Below are 9,603 nucleotides of genomic sequence, written 5' to 3' on the forward strand. Positions count from 1 at the left end.
TGATTATTGTTCCTTAGGTCATTTTTTATGGTTCGACAAAATTTTAGGTGATTCGGGTCCAGTCGCCCAGATGCATCTAGATGGCGCAGGATATATAACACACGAAAATCTGGGAGTCGGGCGGAATTCAAGTTTTATGTTCCTAAAATTCCAAAAAATGAGAAATGATCATAGAGAGGCGATGATTATTGTTCCTTAGGACATTTTTGATGGTCCAACAAACTTTTAGGCGATTTGGTCCTGGTCGCTCGGATGCATGCAGATGGTGTGTGATATAGCACACGAAAATCTAGGAATCGAACAGGATTCAAGTTCTATGGCCCTAAAATACCAAAAAATAAGGAACAGTCATGGAGAGACGAAGATTATTGTTCCTTAGGTCATTTTTGATGGTCTGGCAAATTTTTAGGCGATTCGGGTTCGGTCACTCGGATGCATGCAGATTGCATGGGCTATATATAATACACAAAAATATAGGAATCGGGTGGAATTCTAATTTTATGGCCCTAAAATGCCAATAAATGAGTTACGACCATGGAGAGGTGATGACTATTGTTCCTTAGATCGTTTCTGATGGTCCAGCAAAATGTTAGGCGATTTGGGTCTAGTCACTCAGATGTATGCAGATTGCGTGAGCTATAGCACACAAAAATCTAGAATTCCAGCTTTATGGCCCTGAAATGCTAAAAAATGAAGAACGATCATAGCGAGGCGATGATTATTGTTTCTTAATTCATTTTTGATGGTCCAGTACAGTTTTAGGCGATTTGGGTCCTATCGCTCGGATACATGCAGATGGCGTGGACTATAACACACGAAAATCTGGGATTCCAATTGTATGGCCCTTAAACGCCAAAAAATAAGGAACGGTCATGGCTAGGCGATGATTATTGTTCCCTAAGTCGTTTTTGATGGTCCGGCAAAATTTTAGGAGATTCGGGTACGGTCGCTCAGATGCATGCAAATGGCGTGACTATAACACACAAAAATCTGGGAATCGGGTAGAATTCCAGATTTATAGCCCTAAAAGGTCACAAAATGAGGAATGATCATGGCAAGGTGATGCATTTTGTTCCTTGGGTCGTTTTTGATGGTTTGGTAAAATTTTAGGCGATTCGGGTCTGGTCTTCCGAATGGATGCAGATGGAGTGGGTTATAGCACATGAAAATCTTGGAAATATGGCAGAATTCCAGTTTTATGTCCCTAAAAGGACAAAAAATGAGGAACGATCATGGCAAGGCGATTCGGGTCCGGTCGCCGGATGTATGCAGAAGGTGTGCGCTATAGCACGCAAATATTTGGGAATCGGGCAAAATTCCAGTTTTATGGTCCTAAAACGCCTAAAAATGAGGAACGGTGATGGTGAGGCGATGACTATTGTTTCTTATGTCATTTTTGATGGTCCGACAAAATTTTAGGCGATTCGGGTTCGGTCTCCCGGTTGCATTCAGATGGTGTGGGCTATAGCACACAAAAATCTAAGAATCGGGCAGAATTTCAGTTTTATGGCTCTAAAATTCCAAAGAACAAGGAACGGTCATGTCAAGGCAATGACTATTGTTCCTTAGGTCATTATTTATAGTCCGGTAAATTTTAGGCGATACGAGTCCGGTCGCCCGGATGCATGTAGATGTCGTGGGCTATAGCATACGAAAAGTGAGTTCTCCAGCTTCCACATCACTAAGAGCCTTACCCGTAGCAAGGAGAGGTCTCACAAGAATAATAGGTACTTCATAATCAATTTCACAATCTAGAATAACAAAGTTCGCCGGAAGAATGAACTTATCAACCCGGACCAAAACATCCTCAATCACCGCCAACGACCTTTTCATGGTACGATCGGCCATTTGCAACCTCATAGATATGGGTGTTGGTTTCCCAATTCTCAAAGTTTTAAACACCGAATAGGGAATCAAATTGATACTCGCCCCAAGATCACAAAGAGCTTTAGCAAAATCGGAACTCCCAATTGTACAAGGAATCATGAAAGCACCGGGATCATCCAACTTAGGAGCCATGGAGTGAACAATGGCACTCACATGATGAGTGACTTTGATAGTTTCAAAATTCATTGACCTCTTCCTGGTCACAAGATCCTTCATAAACTTGGCATAACCGGGCATTTGTTCCAAAGCTTCTACCAATGGCACATTAATAGAGAGACTTTTCATCATTTAAATGAACTTCTTGAATTAATTTTTACCATTTCACTTGGAAAGTCTTTGAGGATAGGGATGTGGAGGCTTAAGCAATGGTGCCTTAGCCTTTTGTACTACCGGTTCCGGTATGTCAATAATGTGATCCCTTGACGGGTTCACTTCCTCTTGAGTTTCTTCCACACTATCATCAATGTCAATCCGAACCTCATCACTTACTTGAACATCATTATGTGGGGTTTCCTCCTCCTGTATCACATGGTCATCATCCATAATCTGCATTGCATTCGAGGTGGGTGCATTCCCGCCTCTTCCACTTCTTGTGATGACCGCCATAGCATGCCCTGAATTCTTACCACCCTTTGAGTTTACCACAGTATCACTTTGTAGTGCACCCTTAGTATGAGTATTAAGAGCTTGAGAGATTTTCCCCATTAGAACTTCAAGATTACTAATTTATGTGGTATGTGAGGCAAGTTGGGCATCCGAATCGGCATTCTTTTCCATCATTTCCTTGAACATGTTCTCAATACGGCTCAACTCATTGTTTGGAGAACTTGAACCATGGGAAGGATAAGGAGGTGGGTTGCTCGGCTGTTGGTACATTGTGGGCCTTTGAAAACCCTACCCCAATTTCCTTAGTTGTTGTTGTTATCTCAATTCCCTTGATTGTTAAAGCTCCAATTGGCTTGGTTATTTTGTGGTCGCCATTGTTGTTGATTGGAGCCTTGAAAATTGTTCCTTTGCCCTTAGTAATTGTTCACAAATTGTACATCTTCCTCTTGCTCATGATAAGAATCATCTTGATCAAAACTACCATCATCTTGTGCATAAATCTCCACTCGGGTTTGAAATATTGGACCCTTGATCCTCTTCTTGTTGACCAACACATTTACCTACTCCATCGACTGAACTTGCTTAGGAGCTTGAACTTTATTAAGTTGGGCCTTGGCAAGTTGAGTCATAGTTGTTGTCAATTAGGCAATGGCTTGACTATGGTCTTGAAACTCTTTATGGAAGTGAATCATGTTGGGATCACTTTGTGGAATATTGGCTTGGGATTTCCAAGCCGAAGACGTTTCTGCCATCTCATCAAGAATCTCACATGCCTCCGCATAATGTATTGTCATAAAGTTTCCTTCAGCCAATTGATTTACTACACATTAGTTTGTAGTATTAATACCACGGTAGAAAGTTTGTTGTATCATGTTGTCGGTCATATCATTGTTCAGGCATTCCTTCACCATTGTCTAATACCGCCTCCAAATCTCATGCAAAGGTTCATTGGCTCTTGCTTGAAAGCCAATATTTCATCCCTAAAGTAGCCATGTGATCGAGAGATAAAAAATTGGCAATAACTTTTGCCGCCAATTCATCCCAATTATGGATCAAATGATTAGGTAAGCGTTCCAACCAATCTAAAGCTTTGCCCCGTAGAGAGAAGGGAAAAAGCCTTAGCCTCAAAGCATCCTCGGAAACATTTGTTTTCTTTCTCCCCCAATATATATCCACAAAGCCCTTCAAATATTTATAAGTATTTTGATTTGGTAATTTGAAAGTTTCCCGCCCTAATGCGAGGGGGGACTATATTGCACTTGCATAACCTTCGTTGGGAAAAATTCGATATTGTATCGCTTGTGGTGGTGGAGGTGGGGGAGGTGGGGAAACATTGTCTTATTGACCACGTCCTCGATGATTCGGTTATGGCACTTGAGGCAGAACATCTAGTTGTTCCTCCTCGCCGTCCAACTCACCCAAGGGCATATTTCCAAGATCATTGTTCTTCATTTTGTACCTATAATTTCTTCAACAAATTAGTAATATGGAAGGGAAAGAAGATATTCCAAGCACACACTCAAATACACAGGTAACACCGTAAAAACTCATCGGCAACGGTGTCAAAAATTGATCCACGTCCAATCCGCACTCAATAGTGAGTGGAAACGGTCGTTGCAATTACAATACCCAACTAGAGTCTGGGTCGAATTCTTCAGGGAGTTTATGAAGGGTGTTAAGGTAGATACTTTAAAAGAGCACGTGCAACAACTTAATTGCACTTCCAAACAAAGGGGTAATTGTTTTCCAATTTAACACTAAGAGATTTAAACTGAATAAAAGAAACTAGAAAGAGAATAAATGTTTTTGGTATTTTTAATCAGTTGGGAAAAAGCCTAGGGATATAATATTTACCTAGGTACAAACCTAACGGGTAAACTACATTAATACCTGTTTTACAGATCGGGGTGTATTATAACTCTCAATTCTCAAGTATCCACTCAATACCTCTCGGTTATAGAGTGGTTATGCCCAAATTGGCTTTCTCAAGTCCAATTGGGTAGCAATTCAAATAATTGATATGAGTCCAAATCGGATTTCTCTATCTCTAGTTCAAACCCTTTAATTATTCTAGCCAAAACTTTAACTAGCTTAATTCTTTGTTAGCCAAGTTTTTCTAGACTAGGTCTTTCTTTCTCAAGTAAGAATTAAGTCAAATAGGCCTGAATCAATATTTGCAACCATTAATTCTAGAAATATAGCATAAACAAGGCTAAATAACAAATACCCAATCATAAACAAGCACTAAAATTAATAACCCATAAGGTTTAAACACTAGGGTTGGGTCACAACCCTAGATAAAATCTAGCTACTCATGTTAGAAAGTGAAGAAAACAAAATAGAAGAAGTAATTGAAGCCATAAACTAAAATTAAATGATAAAACTAATGGGCTTTGTCTAATAATGGTCACTACTTTCCCAAAAGACAAAAATATAACTGCTACAGTTGCTTACAATACAAAACTTGCCCTAAAAAAGTATTTCTCGTCTATTTATAGTACCCAAAAATGCCCTTCAGGAGATTTTACGGCCGCACAATTTCATGTGCGGTCCACACTTTTCTTCTCATCTTCAATTGAGAGGAATTCTATAGACTTCAGCCTCCGAGGCCACACTTTGTGACTGTGAACCGCATTTTGGTGAGGTTTCACACTTGATCTTTTTGCACCTTCTCTGAACTTTTCTAATCTTGTCAGTGTGACCAGCTTTTGCGGTCGCACAATCAAGTGTACTTATTGCGCTTCTTAAAAACTCCTATGAGGCTTTATGTGTCATTCTGTGGCCGCATGTGTATTTCTGTGGACCGCATTTTGGCCTACATTTCTCCATCTTTCCTTTTTGAGCTGGAATACTCCTTTTTGAGTTATATTTCTTCGTTTAGCTCCAACCCTCCAACATGCCTGCAATTTACTAAAGTAAAAATGTACTAATAAATGGGTAAAATCTACACTTATCAGCGAGGCGATGACAATTGTTCCATAAGTAATTTTTTATAGTTCTGAAAAATTTTAGACGCTTTGGGTCCGGTCGCCTAGATGAATGTAGATGGCGTGCGCTATATCACACAAAAATCTGGGAATCGTGTGGAGTTCCAATTTTATGGCCCTAAAATGCCAAAAATTGAGGTATGATCATGGCGAGATGATAACTATTGTTCCTTAAGTCATTTCTTATTATCCGACAAAATTTTAGGCGATTTGGGTTCGATCGCCCGGGTACATGCAGATGGCATGGGCTTATAACACACAAAAATTTGGGAATCGGGCAAAATTACAGTTTTATGGCCCTAAAACGCAAAATAATGAGGAACGGCCATGGTGAGGTGATGACTATTGTTTCATAGGTTATTTTTGATGGTCCAGCAACATATTAGGTGGTTCGAGTCCTGTTGTTCGGATGCATGCAGATGGTGTGGGGTATAACTCACAAAATTCTGGGAATCGAGCGGAGTTCCAGTTTTATGGCCCTAAAATGCCAAAAAATGAGGAACGGTCATGGCGAGATGATTAATTTCATTCCTTAGGTCATTTTTTATGGTCTTGAAAAATATTAGACGATTCAGGTCCGGTCGCCCGGATGCATGCAGATGGCGTGGGCTATATAGCACACGAAAATCTGGGAATCGGGTGGAATTTCAGTTTTATTGCCCTAAAACGCCAAAAACGGAGGATTTGTCACAGAGAGGTGATGACTTATTGTTTCTTAGGTCATTTTTATGGTCCGACAAAATTTTAGGCGACTTGGGTCCGGTCGCCCGAATGCATGCAGGTGGCATTGGATATAGCGCACAAAAATCTGAGAATCAGGCAGAATTTCAGTTTTATGGCCCTAAAACGTTAATAAATGAGGAACAGTTATAGCGAGGTGATGCCTATTGTTCCTTAGGTCTATTTTTATGGTCTGGCAAAATTTTAGGCGATCCCCCGGATGCATGCAGATGGCGTGAGCTCTAGCACACGAAAATCTGGAAATTGAGCGAAATTCCAATTTTATGGCTCTTAAATGACAAAAACAAGGAACGGTCATGGAGAGGCTACAACTATTATTTCTTAGGTTGTTTTTGATGGTCCTACAAAATTTTAGGCTATTCGGGTCCGGTCGCCTAGATGAGTGCAGATGACGTGAGCTATATTGCACACGAAAGTGTGGGAATCGGGCGAAATTTTAGTTTTATGGCCCTAAACTACCAAAACACGAGGAATGGTCATGGAGAGGCAATGACTATTATTCCTTAGGTCATTCTTTATGGTCCACTAAAATGTTAGGCGATTCAGGACCGGTCGCCCGGATGCATGCAGATTACATCGGTACAACACACGAAAATCTGAGAATCTAGCAGAATTCTAGTTTTATGAACCTAAAATGCCAAAATTGAGGAACGATCATGGATAAGCGATGACAATTATTCCTTAGGTCATTTTTATGGTCCAACAAAATTTTAGGCGATTCGGGTTCGGTCGCTTGGATGCATGTAGATGGCGCAAAATCCTAGTTTTATGGCCTTACAATGCCAACAAATGAGGAACGATCATGGGGAGGCGATCAATATTATTCCTTAGGTCATATTTGACGGTCCAACAAAATTTCAGGTGATTGGGGTCTGGTCGCTAGGATGCATGCTGATGGAGTGGGCTATAGCACACAAAAATTTAGGAATCGGGCAGAAGTCTAGTTTTATGTCCCTAAAATGCCAAGAAAGAGGAACGCTCATAGCAAGACAATGACTATTGTTCCTTAGGTCATTTTTTATAGTCCGATAAAATTTTGGGCGATTCAGGTCCGATCGTCCTGATGCATCCAGATGGCGTGGTCTATAGCATACTAAAATCTAGAAATCGGGCGGAATTCCAAGTTTATGGCCCTAAAATGCCAAAAATGAGGAACAATCATGGCGAAGCGATGAATATTGTTCCTTAGGTAATTTTTGATGGTCCAAAAAGGTTTTAGATGATTTGGGTCCGGTCGTCTGGATGTATGCAGATAGTACGGACTATCGCACACGAAAATCTAAGAATCGGGCGTAATTCTAGTTTTAAGGCTCTAAATCAGGAAATAACGTGGAACGGTCTTCGAGAGGTGATGACTGTTGTTCCTTAGGTCGTTTTTTATTGTTCGATAAAATTTTAGGCAATTCTGGTTCGGCCGCGCGGATGCATGTAGATGGTGTGGGCTAAAACACATGAAAATCTGGGAATCAGGTAGAATTCTAGTTTTATGGCCCTAAAATACCAAAAAATGAGGAACGGTTATAGCGAGGCAATGATTATTGTTCCTTAGGTAATTTTTTATGGTTCGACAAGTATTTAGGCGATTCGGGTCCAGTCGCCCGGATGCATGCAGATGGCACGGGATATATAGCATATGAAAATCTGAGAATCGGGCGGAATTCAAGTTTTATGGTCCTAAAATTCCAAAACATAAGGAACGATCATAGCAAGGCGATGATTATTGTTCCTTAGGTCATTTTTGATGGTCCAGCAAAATTTTAGGCGATTTGGGTCCGGTTGCTTGGATGCATGCAGATGGCGTGGGATATAGCACACAAAAATGTGAAAAACAGGCGGAATTCCAATTTTATTGCCCTAAAACACCAATAAATGAGTTACGGCCATGACAAGGCAATGACTATTGTTCCTTAGATCGTTTTTTATGGTCCGGAAAAATGTTAGGTGACTTAGGTCCAGTCACTCAGATGCATGCAGATTACGTAAGCTATAACACACAAAAATATAGAATTCCAGTTTTATGGACCTGAAATGCTAAAACATGAGGAACGATCATAGCGAGGTGATGATAATTGTTCCTTAATTCGTTTATTATGGTCCAGTAAAGTTTTAGGCGATTTGGGTCCGATCGCTCGGATGCATGCAGATGGCGTGTGCTATAGCACACAAAAATCTGGGATTCCAATTGTATGGCCCTTAAATGCCAAAAAATAAGGAATGGTCATGGATAGGCGATGATTATTGTTCCTTAAGTCATTTTTGATGGTCCGACAAAAGTTTAGGAGATTCGGGTACGGTTGCTCAGATGCATGCAAATGGCGTGACTATAGCACACAAAAATCTGGAAATCGGGTAGAATTCCAGATTTATAGCCCCAAAAGGTCACAAAATGAGGAATGATCATGGCAAGGTGATGAATTTTGTTCCTTGGGTCGTTTTTGATGGTTTGCTAAAATTTTAGGCGATTCGGATCTGGTCGCCCGAATGGATGCAGATGGCGTGGGCTATAGCACATGAAAATCTTGGAATTGGGCAGAATTCCAGTTTTATGGCCTTGAAAGGACAAGAAATGAGGAACTGTCATGGCGAGGCAATGACTATTGTTCCTTAGGTTATTTTTGATGGGTCGACATAATTTTAGGAGCTCCAAGTCCGTACGCCCGGGTCCATACAAGAGGCGTGGGTTATAGTATACGAAAATCTAGGAATCGGGTGGAGTTCCCATTTTATGGCCCTAAAACACCAAAAACGAGTAACGGTTTCATGGTGAGGTGGTCACTATTTTTCCTAAGGTCATTTTTGAAGGGCCAGCAAAACTTTAGGCGACCTAGATTCGGGCGCCCGGGCCCATGATGGTGCTATGGGAGCATACGAAAATTTGGAAATCAGGCAGAATTTTAATTTTATGGCCCTAAAACACAAAAAATGAGTAACGGTTATGGAGAGGTAGTGACTATTGTTACTTAGGTCGTTATTGATGGGCCGGCAAAATTTTAGGCGATTCGGGTCCAGGAGAATGGGCATATGCACGAGGCGTGGGCTATAACACATGAAAATCTGGCCACCGATCGCCATTCCAGTTTTATGGCCCAAAAATGCCATAAAATGAGTAATAGTCATGGTGCGGTGTTGACTATTATTCCTTAGGTCGTTTATGATCTGCTGTAAAAATTTTGGTGATCCAAGTCTGGGCGCCCGGGCCCATGCAGAAGGCATGGGCTATATCACACGAATATCTAGGAATCAGGCAAAATTCTAGTTTTATGGCTCTAAAATGCCAAAAATCGAGTAATGGTCATTGGCGAGGTGGTGAATATTGTTCCTTAGGTCGTTTTGGATGGACCGAAATTTTTTTAGGCGATTCGGGTCCGGCCGCCCAGTCCCA

Source organism: Nicotiana tabacum, chromosome 23, assembly GCF_000715075.1.
Source record: "Nicotiana tabacum cultivar K326 chromosome 23, ASM71507v2, whole genome shotgun sequence".
Classification (NCBI taxonomy): domain Eukaryota; kingdom Viridiplantae; phylum Streptophyta; class Magnoliopsida; order Solanales; family Solanaceae; genus Nicotiana; species Nicotiana tabacum.